The sequence below is a fragment of the Thunnus maccoyii genome, chromosome 8, assembly GCF_910596095.1.
Source record: "Thunnus maccoyii chromosome 8, fThuMac1.1, whole genome shotgun sequence".
Taxonomy (NCBI): domain Eukaryota; kingdom Metazoa; phylum Chordata; class Actinopteri; order Scombriformes; family Scombridae; genus Thunnus; species Thunnus maccoyii.
The window spans coordinates 31,412,586-31,423,450 of record NC_056540.1 but is presented as its reverse complement, the minus strand read 5'-3'; the positions used below and the strand labels follow the sequence as shown (position 1 = coordinate 31,423,450).

The 10,865-nt window shown below is 40.2% G+C and overlaps 1 protein-coding gene across 1 annotated transcript in view; it reads left to right on the top strand.

Annotated features, from left to right (window-relative positions):
- Positions 1–1,014: 1,014 nt before the first annotated feature.
- Positions 1,015–10,865, top strand: part of LOC121901343 (complexin-2) — a 57,802-nt gene continuing 47,951 nt past the window's right edge. Inside the window, exon 1 of the mRNA XM_042418078.1 lies at positions 1,015–1,089. The gene's annotated coding sequence lies outside the window, so the exon portion shown is untranslated. The remainder of the gene's footprint in view (positions 1,090–10,865) is intronic.

The following is a 10,865-nucleotide window of genomic DNA, read 5'->3' as shown; positions in this document are numbered from 1 at the left end:
TTTCCTTAAAGATCCCCTCCAGACATATAAAACTCTGCTTGGGACAATAATGTGTGTGTGTGTGTGTGTGTGTGTGTGTGTAAAATGGCATCTACTCCTTCTACCTCATTAAAAATGTCAAAATCTCAAAATATGCAAATATATTTCATTTAAAAAGTTGAACTACTGGCTGTAAGATGTCTCCTACTGGACTTGTGAAGTCCATTCTCAGGCTTCAAGTTTCCGCATCACAGCTGGTCCATTTGCTTACTTATGATTAGCTTCCAAACTAGTTGTGATGTCACAAATCCTGCTCGTAGTCCCCTAATATCTGATTTTTGGTGAGTGAAGGGAAACTGTTGCTTTTAAGATGCACCTGAAGACTCACTTTTATTCTCTGGCTTTAAACTGTGTTTAATTTGTTTTATTTCTATCTGATTTCTTGGGTTTTAATTTGTGCTTAAACATGTTATCTGTTATCTGTTATGCACGTATATGTCTTTATGCTTGTATGTGTTTACATACACCTGTCTTTGTGAAGCAGTTTGGTGCAAAACCTCTTTTCTTTTACAGTGCTACATAAATAAAATAAACTTGAAATGGTCTTCTAGTGTCAAACTGTGCACATACATCATTCTGCATAGTGAAGCTCAAACATCCAACTGTGGGAACAAGAAGAAAACATATATTTAAATGTAGGAGGACTTTAATGCCTGTAAAATATACATTTGACTGTGAATGACTTCACTAGGCTATCAGTGCCTGTAGACCTGATGCTGTTTGCTTCGTTTTTTGTTATTTTTAATGCATAAAAAACTGTTGATTCTCTGGTTTTGTATTGAAGCATTCTGCTGCTGAGTCTGTCGCCATATGCTTTCTTGCTCGCTCCTATCTTTGAGGAACAGAGTGGATGGAGGCTGTGAGGTAATAGTGCGCAGGAGGGGGTGGTGGTGGAGAGACAAAGAGAGAGAGAGAGGGAGAGAGAGAGAGAGAGGGAGAGGGAGGGAGAGAGAGAGCTAGAGGGGGGATATAGGACAGGCATCAAACGGTGGTTTGGCTGCAGACTGGTCGGGATCCCTTTCGCCGCCTCGGTCGCTTCAGACGCATCAGGTCAGTAAAAACCAAACGCACCGTGCGCCAAAACCATCACAGAAGCCTTGTTGGGAGGGGCGGCGGGAATGCTCCGTTATTTTTTGTTGTTGTTTGTTTTTTCTTCTTTTCTTTGGTGGAAGTGATTTGCATTTTGTGCTGCAGCTCGGATGATGTTAACGGTGTGAGGATGTAGATGAGGGGTGAGAGAGAGAGGGAGAGAGAGAGAGAGAGAGAGGGGGGGTGCGCATAGGTTTTTTTTAGGCGTGAACTGCTGGTGTGTGTGTCTGAGTGTGTTTGTGCAGATCAACACAGGCTACAGACGGTCTGCAGGCTGCAGGTATCAGTCAGGTGCACCTGGCGGGCTGCTGTAATGCAACATGCGGAAACAGCCCGGCAGGAGAGGCGCGCTTTCTGTCTAAAAATCACGGTTTCATATTTCAGTTTGGGCACGCGGGGTTGCCAAACATCAAGGCGTGCTGCGGATCATACCTCCCCACTCCCTCCACCTCCTCCACCTCCTCCTCCTGCTCCTCCTGCTCGGTGTTATCTATCTCTTCATCCAGGTGAAGGCTCATCTTCTTGCCCATTTCACCGCCATATCGCGCCTGTAGGTGCGAATGATGAGGCGGGGAGGAGGAAGAAGAGGAGAAGGAGGAGGAAGAGGATGCTGCTGCAGCTGAGTGCTTTTCACTGAAAACCACTGATGAAGGATGAGGCAGATCCCTCTCGCTGCTGAATGAGGAGGGCCTGGCCGGCTCCGGTCCTCTGCAGTGCCGTCACCAGCACCGAGCAGCAGCCGCAGCAGCAGCAGTAGCAGCATCTCGGCTGGTGATGGATGGTAGAGAGGCTGAATTATTTATAGCAGCCAGTGCATTGATTAGCTTTATGTAATGTAATGCACCGGGGAGAGGGGCTGTCATAGTGTGTGTGTGTGTGTGTGTGTGTGCGTGCGCGTGCGTACGCATCAAGGAAACAGTGTTAGAAATCAAAGGTGTGTTTCAGATAGTGTTGAGAGGTGGTTGTGTGTGTAAATGGGTGTGAGATGCAAATATCTTCCTGTAGCCAATCACATGCAGAGAGAGAATTGAGCCATAGTAACCTATAAAACAGCTTTACTGCACATTTAAAGGAAAATCCCCCCCCCCCCCCCCCCCAAAAAAAAAAAAACATCGCTGCTCATGTAGTTTGCATTTTTGGTTTCATTCCGTACAGTTTGTTTTTTCTTGTGAAAAACCGGCTCGATGTAGAGGATTTTTTCAGTACCCGGAGAAGCAAAGGGCAGGGCTGGATGTCATGTGCTGCAGACACAGTACTTGAGTTTTTGTACTAATACCAAAACAATACTTTTCGACATCTTAGTTAAACAAAACACAGTTTCTCTGCAAAACCTTTTTTTTTTTTGCTTTTCTGTGCTGCGAACACATTTTTGTCGTTCGATATTCTTCCCCCATCAAAAAGCAAAACACATCTAGAGAATTTTGCACCGAACATCCAACAATCATACAGACAGAAATCCATCAAAAAGACCAATTTTTTGTAACCGCAGGAGCAGGATATAGACCAGAATGCAAGCTGTGGTTAGAGAAAGGGGAGAGAAAAGGAAAACTGTCCTCCTCAGTACATTGCAGGCAGCTGATTTGTTGTTTCTTGTCTCCTAATAAAAGGTCACCATCATAAAATATGTAGGAAATCATAAAACTGCAGATGAAGTCAGAGAGCATACAATTATCAGTGAAATGTCAAAAATATAAGTATATTTCTCATGATGACGACTTGCATGTTCCAACAAATCATATATTTACTAAATCACATCAACATCTTTTTATGTTTTTTTTTCATATTTTCTATGTGTTCTATATGTATACTTCCAGTACAGTATAACAATAAACTTACAGGCTTTAAACTTTAACGGGATCCACCGGAGTGAAGATATTGTTCCATCTTAATGCGGCTGGTGTGCTGCGTTCAGGTGCAGGAGAGAAGCTGCGACATCTGATATTTGCGGCAGCTGCTGTTGAGCATTTATGAGCTGTGTTGTCAGAAAGACAAACATTAAACAAACATGGATATTAGAAACATTTTAATGTTAAATCTTTAGTTTTTTTAACATTGAAAGAATTAAATTAAAAACAATAAATGTTAACTGTAATGATGTGACTGATATTACATTTTATTATATCATTAGTAGTATTTTCTCCCTGATGTGGCAGCTGGCAGTTACAGCTATAATCTATATTTTTATAATACAGATATATGCAATGACAGTGTGTAATGTGTTGCGTGTGTCTCATATTGATGAACCTATCAGTGACTCTGCAGCTCCTCTCGGCTTTATGGAGCTTTATAGAGAGTTCCAGCTCCCTGTTAATCTGTCCGGCTGCAACTTTACTGCTCTGCTTCACTCTCAGAGCTCTCATAGTGTCGTTTTCGGCCACAGCAGGCAGCTGTTTTCAGAGAAAAAGCTGTAAAAAGCCACTGTACACTACCTGCTCAGCACCAACGGACACAGTTAGCTGTAGACTAGCTGGTGAACATAGTTAAAGAGCCAGATATTTCCCTCAGCAGTTGGTAGAGAGCAAAAACAGAAGCTAAAAGAGAGTGAATATTGGAATTACATCCACCAGGTGGACAGAAACACGACTCCAGATGAATGATAATGTTGCTCCGTAACTGCTGGATGTGGAAATAAGCAACTTAGATGCTGATGATATATCAGTGTTCAGTTAATGCAGGTTTAAACTACAGGTTGAACTTCCTCTGATTTGCAGTGATGACTGCAGGCAGATGACTTTTAACTAATAATATCTGAAATGAAGAATGTTGCAGTTGGTTTAAAGAAATCAACAGTTGAGGTTTTGAGTTCTTATTTGTATGAGAGCTCAGAAAACAAACAGTAAAATGAATTTTTACATTAGATGATAAAACTGTTGCCTTATATTCAGTAAATTATAACACTCAGAATAACACCAGCACGACAGAGTTTCCCCGACTCGTCATCTTTATTAAGTACGTCTGAGTTCTTACCAACACATATAACCTAATAAACATACAGTAGTCTATAATAACACAAATACTGTATCTGGACAGTAACCAGAAACAGAATCATAACAACAACAGCATCGCGGACATGATGAGAGCATCCAGTAATGTGCTCTTTATCGTTCCTCCAGGCTGTTAGAAAAGAAAGTCAGTGATCTGAAAATGTGCAGCAAACACTACAGTGCGTATACTGTAAGAGCTTCCTCTGCACACAGTTTAGGCTATAATGTGAACCACTTGAGGCTAATATCTGCCCTTAAACCAGTCTGGTATTTTCCAGTCTTGTCAGTTTGCAGGATATTTTTAAAACTTGTTACCAGAGTTTGAGTAAAACTGGAACACAATTAGTCCCTGAGCGAAGGAACGAGTGATTAGTTTTTGGTGCTGATCCGAAGGTTTTTAAACAGTTTTTCAACATTCCAGTTACAGAGCATTTGGGGATTCATTTTGTGATCCAGCGAGATGATTTGTTGAAGTCTTTTTTCTGAAGTGTTGATTGTGGGAAATTGGTAAATGATTTCCTGATGTGTCAACAATTGCATGAGGAAGCGAGCGGTGTGTGTTGTACCCACTGACTTACTTTGTTTCATTCATTATGAGTGTTTGCAGCGGAGATGTGTTAGTGAGAAACAGCAGGTTACTGAATCTTTCCTTTAATTGAATTTATAGTTGAAAATAAGATGTTGCAGTGTACCTACATGTATGTTCATGGGCTTCCAAGCTATACATAGCTAACATGCGCCATCTCAAAATTTTTACTACATGCCGGGGCTCTGACAGTGACAGAGAGACAATATGAAGAAGAAGAACTGATTTGTCAGCTTTGGCTGCTTGTGTTTTTTTTCCTACAACTGTCCGATGCTATAAAAGATTGTTGACAGTTGTATGTGCCTCTGAAGAAGTGCACATCCAGCAAACCCTCTGCTCACTACGATTCAGAGTGAATGAATAAATGTTGTTTCCTTATTCAGTGATGAGAAAAGGTTGAACAGAAGTTTCTTGAATGCAACTCCTGTAAGTATGCGAGTCGCCCGTCATCACTCTATATCACAAAATGAAATGAAACCTGTTGTTACCATGGAGAGTATACCGTAATTTAAGCATGACATGTATGATCTATGTGTCTGATGTATTGTGGTGATGTAAATCCAACACTGAACTGTAAATGAAAACCTACACTGGACTCCTGTTAACACCCTTGTGTCAAGCTAAAATCCGGTTTGTCTTCACTGTCAACAAACTCGACCGGCATCAGAAATTTCACAGGTCTTACGGTGTCACCTCCTGAGCCGCTGTAGCCCTGACGTGTAGATACAGTTTAAAGAAGGTGCTGTGTGTGTAAAGCAAAAATGTTGGTTCTGCTCTGGAGCCAGTTCTGTTGGCCCTCGGTTGAAAAGGGGTATCAGAGCAGAGGTGGGAACTTGCCATCATACTTTACGTCCTCTCAGTCAGTTATTGCGAGTTCAGATCTGTTGAGATCTAATTTTGTCTCCTCTTCTTTTTCTGCTGTCATTAGATTTGTTACCTTTAAGCCCTCTGGAAAGGATTCCTGCGATCTGTGGCGAATCCGGCTCCACGTAGGCTCTGATACAGTACGAGCAGATCAGCCCTGCAAAGCCAGAGAAAATAATTGACTTCAAAGCTCATGACCTGTTTTGCTAAAAGCATGTATCGCTGTCATTTCTGTTCCGTTGACCTTTGAGGTAAACCTCTCTGTCACGGCCCTCTGCCTTTGTCTTTGTACGAGGCTCCTGTTTCTCATGACAACACTGTAAAAGGCACATGTGCCGTTACAACTAATCCCACCGCAAAACATCAACAACCAAAGCAGACGATGAGCAGTATCTGGGCTGTCGTCGCTGCATCGACTTGAGGAAAAGACACAAGGAAAAGAATGAGCTACCATTATCATTACGGCATATCTCATAGAAAACCTTTTCTGCAAATGAATAAATCTCGAGCATCGCTTGTTGAATCTCTGGCTTTGTGCTCTCGAACAGCGAGAGGTTTGAGTGACAGCAGCATAGAAACATTCACCCGGCGTGTTGGCGTTCTCACTCTCTGTCTGTCATCCCGCTGTTGCCATAAACAGACTTCTATACATGCGAGCTATCGCTGCACTGATACACCATTAGCTCTCGTTAGTCATCCAGCCGGTGCGCGTTCAGTGTATGAGCCACATATGCTGAGAGGAAACCCCCCTCGTTTGTCTCGTTGCTCCAAACTGAAGGCATACTTTGAGATTTCTTGAAATGCTCAGTGAAAACAAGGAATCCAGATGTTTGTATTTACTGTTTTCTAGCATCTTTTTTTCAGTTACTGGTGTCAGAAAATCCTTATTTGGACACATGGGATGGAAGTGAGGTGGGATAAGCAACTGGTAACCACCTTGTCTGATCATAATAGGCTGAGACACCTGTCAAACAAGCAACTTTGCCCCCAAAACATCCTTACACCGTACATCCGTACACAGAACTTGCTTTAACTGTGTAGATCAGATGTAATATTTACATATAAATAATTAAAATCATAGATGAGCAGATTGATATAAATTAATTTAAAGTGTAGGTTTAATCATATGTTTTAAAGTCGTATCCTGATGTAAACTGACTCACAGATAATGTTAAATGTAGTGTGACACATGTTGTGTTCAAGGATCCGTCAATCATTCTGATAGTGATAGCAGCTTTTTGTTTTTTGTTGTTGTGCAGCTTGATGTTTGTTTAGTCACTTATGATTGAGTGCATTTAGTATAATATACATATATATATATATATATATATATATTATATTTAGCATCAGAATCCTGGTTATAATGATGTGTTTGATGCATGTAAACATCATATACTGGTGTCAGAGACTTATACCAGTTAAGCCCAGTTTACTTGAGTAAATTATTTTGGAAACGTATCCTTCCAGGCGAGCCTCGTCCAGGTCCGACTGGCTTTCAGGCTTTTTCCGTCACTTGTTCGCAATTTGTTCCCACATTAAGTGAAGAAATTAAAGGGATGAAATACAAGAAAACACAAGGGGGGACAGATAACCAGTCTGACGCTCTTCAAACCGTATCGTGTCACTTCTAATAACCGAGTCGCAAAATCCACCTGAGAAGGCAAATGATCTTAATATCTCGCTGTAAAATACATCACCTGCCAGGCATCCTGAAGTATTTGATACCTCAAATAGGTTTCTGATATTGAAATGAAAGTAAAAGACACTGCGGAGGATAAATTGTATTGTTACACACGTCTTCGATTACCGGTGATCAGACGGAGAAACCAAATCCAGCAGAGGGACCCAGTAACTGTAGCAGAGTCCCAGCAGCCAGGAGATAGATACAGTGATCCCAGTCTGATTGGGCAACTGGAAAAACTTAGTTGAGTTCACTCTCAACTGCTGCTGTAACTCAGAAATGACGGACGTGCACACAGATGATCAGAAACCTGGATAATATTAGAATAATAATGGTTGAATATGATTCAAAACCAGTATAATAAAACACTTTATTGATTCCACAGCATGAGGATAAACAGACCACATACAGTAGATACACAGAGGATAAAGCAAGCAGGAATAAAAATATAAAATAAACTGAATGAATTGAAATACCTTCAATTTTTCCCGTGATATACTACTACAATATACCACAGATATGCAGTACCCCATATCTGTGTTTATTCTGGTTTTGTGGTCTGCGGTGGTTGGAAGTTGTCTTGTAATTGTCCAGATGACCCACATCAACATCTGTTTGATTGTATATCTGTATATACATGTCTGTAAATGTGTTAACAGTTTTGTTTTTGGGGGCCTGATGATGTTTCCAGTGAGGCAGATCTGAGGACGCCTCCGATCACAGGCAGACACCAGTTGTCATAAAGTTAAAAGGACCCAACTGTGTTACACACTGAAGAAGCATAGCTGAGACATCTGTGCATTTTCCCCTCAAGTGCTCAAGTCTGACTGAGAAAACTAAATAAAAGGAACCAGCTCACTCTTTTGTTTGCACGGACCCCAGTACACCATGTTTTTTAACTTCATCATAATACATCCTCTAAATATGAGCAATGTGAGGAAGAAACCTGAGAAAATGTTCTAAACAGCTGCAAAACATTTTCATATTGAACACATCTTCCATGCTCTGAAGTGGATCATGTACATGCTGATTATGTAAAACTAATGAAAACAACAGCAGGCTCAATACAGTGACGTGTGTGTGTGTGTGTGTGTTTATTTCGTCATGCTTGCACTCTGCAGGACTCTCACCGCAGGAGCGACAGTACGTCAGAGGGAATTCATGAAAGATGCATTATTAATAACCGACTGTGAAACTGAAATACCTTCAATTAGGCTTCCTGGAGCTCTTTGTTTAGAGTGAATCTCACAGTTTCCCTGCTGTGAGACCTCTCACTACACTCCTCAGTCTTAAACATATAGGTTCATGCTAAGGTTTAGTCTAAAAGATAAAAAAAAGTATTTACTGTTTTATTCATTTATTGCCTTTCAGTCTGTGCGTGGTGATATAAAAAATTTAAGTCTCATCTATTATCTACAAAATTATGACAGGAGGACAGCTAGGATGCTCAGGAAATGCTAAGCCTCATGGGAGAATGAGTCTCAGGGTTGGAGACAGGCTTCAGGCGTCTTTCTCTCAGCGTTCGTCTGCCAGTTTGTGGTTGATTAGTTTTCACTGATGAAGGTCAATCAGGGTAATGAAGCTGTTGCGGTTTTAGATTTCACAGCTGCTGAGATTAAGAGGAAGATTCATAGACGAGGATCGGATACAATGACATTAAACAACAGCAGGAAAAACACTTGTGCTGCTCTGATTTGAAGCGTCAATGGAGATTAAACTACAGTATTTAAAGTAATTCTACAGCATTAGAACTAATTGCAACTATTAATGATTCTTATTATTGATTTGATCTTCCAATTATTTAATCAATTAATCATTTTAGTCAATAAAACATCAAAAAACTGTAGCCTGAGGTGATGTCATCAGATGTCTTATTTTGGCCGACCAACAGTCTAAAAGTCAATTCAGTAAAATGTAAGATGAAGAAAAGCAGCAAAATACTCAACAGAGAACCTGAAACCATCAAATGTTTGGCATTATTGCTAAAAAATTACTTATAATAATTAATCGATTATCAAAATAGTTGCTGATTCATTTTCTGTCAGTCGGCTTTTTGATTAATCGACTAATTGTTGCAGCAGAGTGTTTGACAGGAAATAGTCGCCTGTTTGGGTTACACAAGTGCAGGAAACTTCCTGTTTTACAATTTGCAATAAGTTAATAGTTTTGTCTGTTATTCTAAACTAAAGCCATTATTCAAAATCAAAATGAGTTTTCTGTCATTCAACTAATCAATTAATCGACTAATCATTGCAGCTCTGAACTGATGACAAAATGTAAACAAGTAATTGTTTGTTTGGCTTCTCTTGAAGCATGAAGTGCTTAAAATCATGAAAAACCTTTTAGGATAAAAACACAATCACTCCGTTTGTTACCGCAACAAGTTTCAAGTTTTATTATAGAAGTTGAACAATGTAATAACTGTTCTGGTGTTCATGTCAAACCTTATTGTCATTTCACTGTAAACTGAAAAACTTTGGCTGTTTTGATATTTAAATATCCTTAATTTCCACTGAAAGTTTTATCATCTATGAAAGTTTTCGGCTCGACGGCATTCAGGAACCAATCTTAGTTCCTCCTTCAGTGACCAGATCACCAAACACACCTCAGACTCTCCTCTGCTGGTTCCCACTTGACTCCAAAAAAACCATCCACCGAGCCATTGCGGACCTGACCGCCGCGACTGTTTCTTAATCCAGCGGTGGTGTTGTCAGAGGGGGCTGATAGTGGCTGGATGTGTGAGTGTTTAATCTTGTTGAAATGTTATGCAGATAATGCGGTTTGAGCTTCACGCTGCGCTTTGAGGAGGCTCAGCCGCCGCCTTATCTTGGCGCCGCAGCCCGGCTCAGCTGGAGCGAGCCTGAACCACCAGGAGGGGAGCGGATACGGGTTTTAACACGACCAACGGGAAAACACACGGCGATGCGATCACATGATCTGTAAACAACATGAGTATAAATATATTCATGCAGGGTGAGAAGTTCAGCTCAGAGTTGAACTTTTTGCCATCTTGTGATTCTTTTAATCACTTAACCGTCAAATGTTTACATTTAAGAGTAATAAAAATATCCTGAACACTGTTCTTTTAACCTAAAATTGTATTAATTTTCTTAGAATGACCCAGAATATACAGAAAATGGAAATATGTCAACTTTTATAAAAACATTTTTGTGCATCTGATACACATGTTTGTACGTAGAGGATGCTCCATGTTAAAGTTGACCCATATTTATTAACACAATTATTAATCACCAATCAAATTCTTCACATTCAATGAAATTAATTGAGATCATGCTGGTCGTTATGTTCTCCTGTTTCAGGTAACATGTTTCAGGTAATCTCACTACAATATAGTGTGATTGTGAAAACTTTATCTCCATAAATAACTAGTGTAAAACCTAAAGAATAATGTTTGTGAATGAAAAATAGATCTGTGGTTCAGATGTTTGGCATAGAGATTAATTATGAGGAGATACTGTGAAGGGTCAGAATATGAACAGTATGTAAGGTATATATGTGAATGTCTGTGTGTACACATCAAATCTTGAAATCTTTTATAAAAAAGCGAGGGTCAGTATGGATTAGGGGTGTGCCCGAATACAAATACATTATTCGGCAAAGC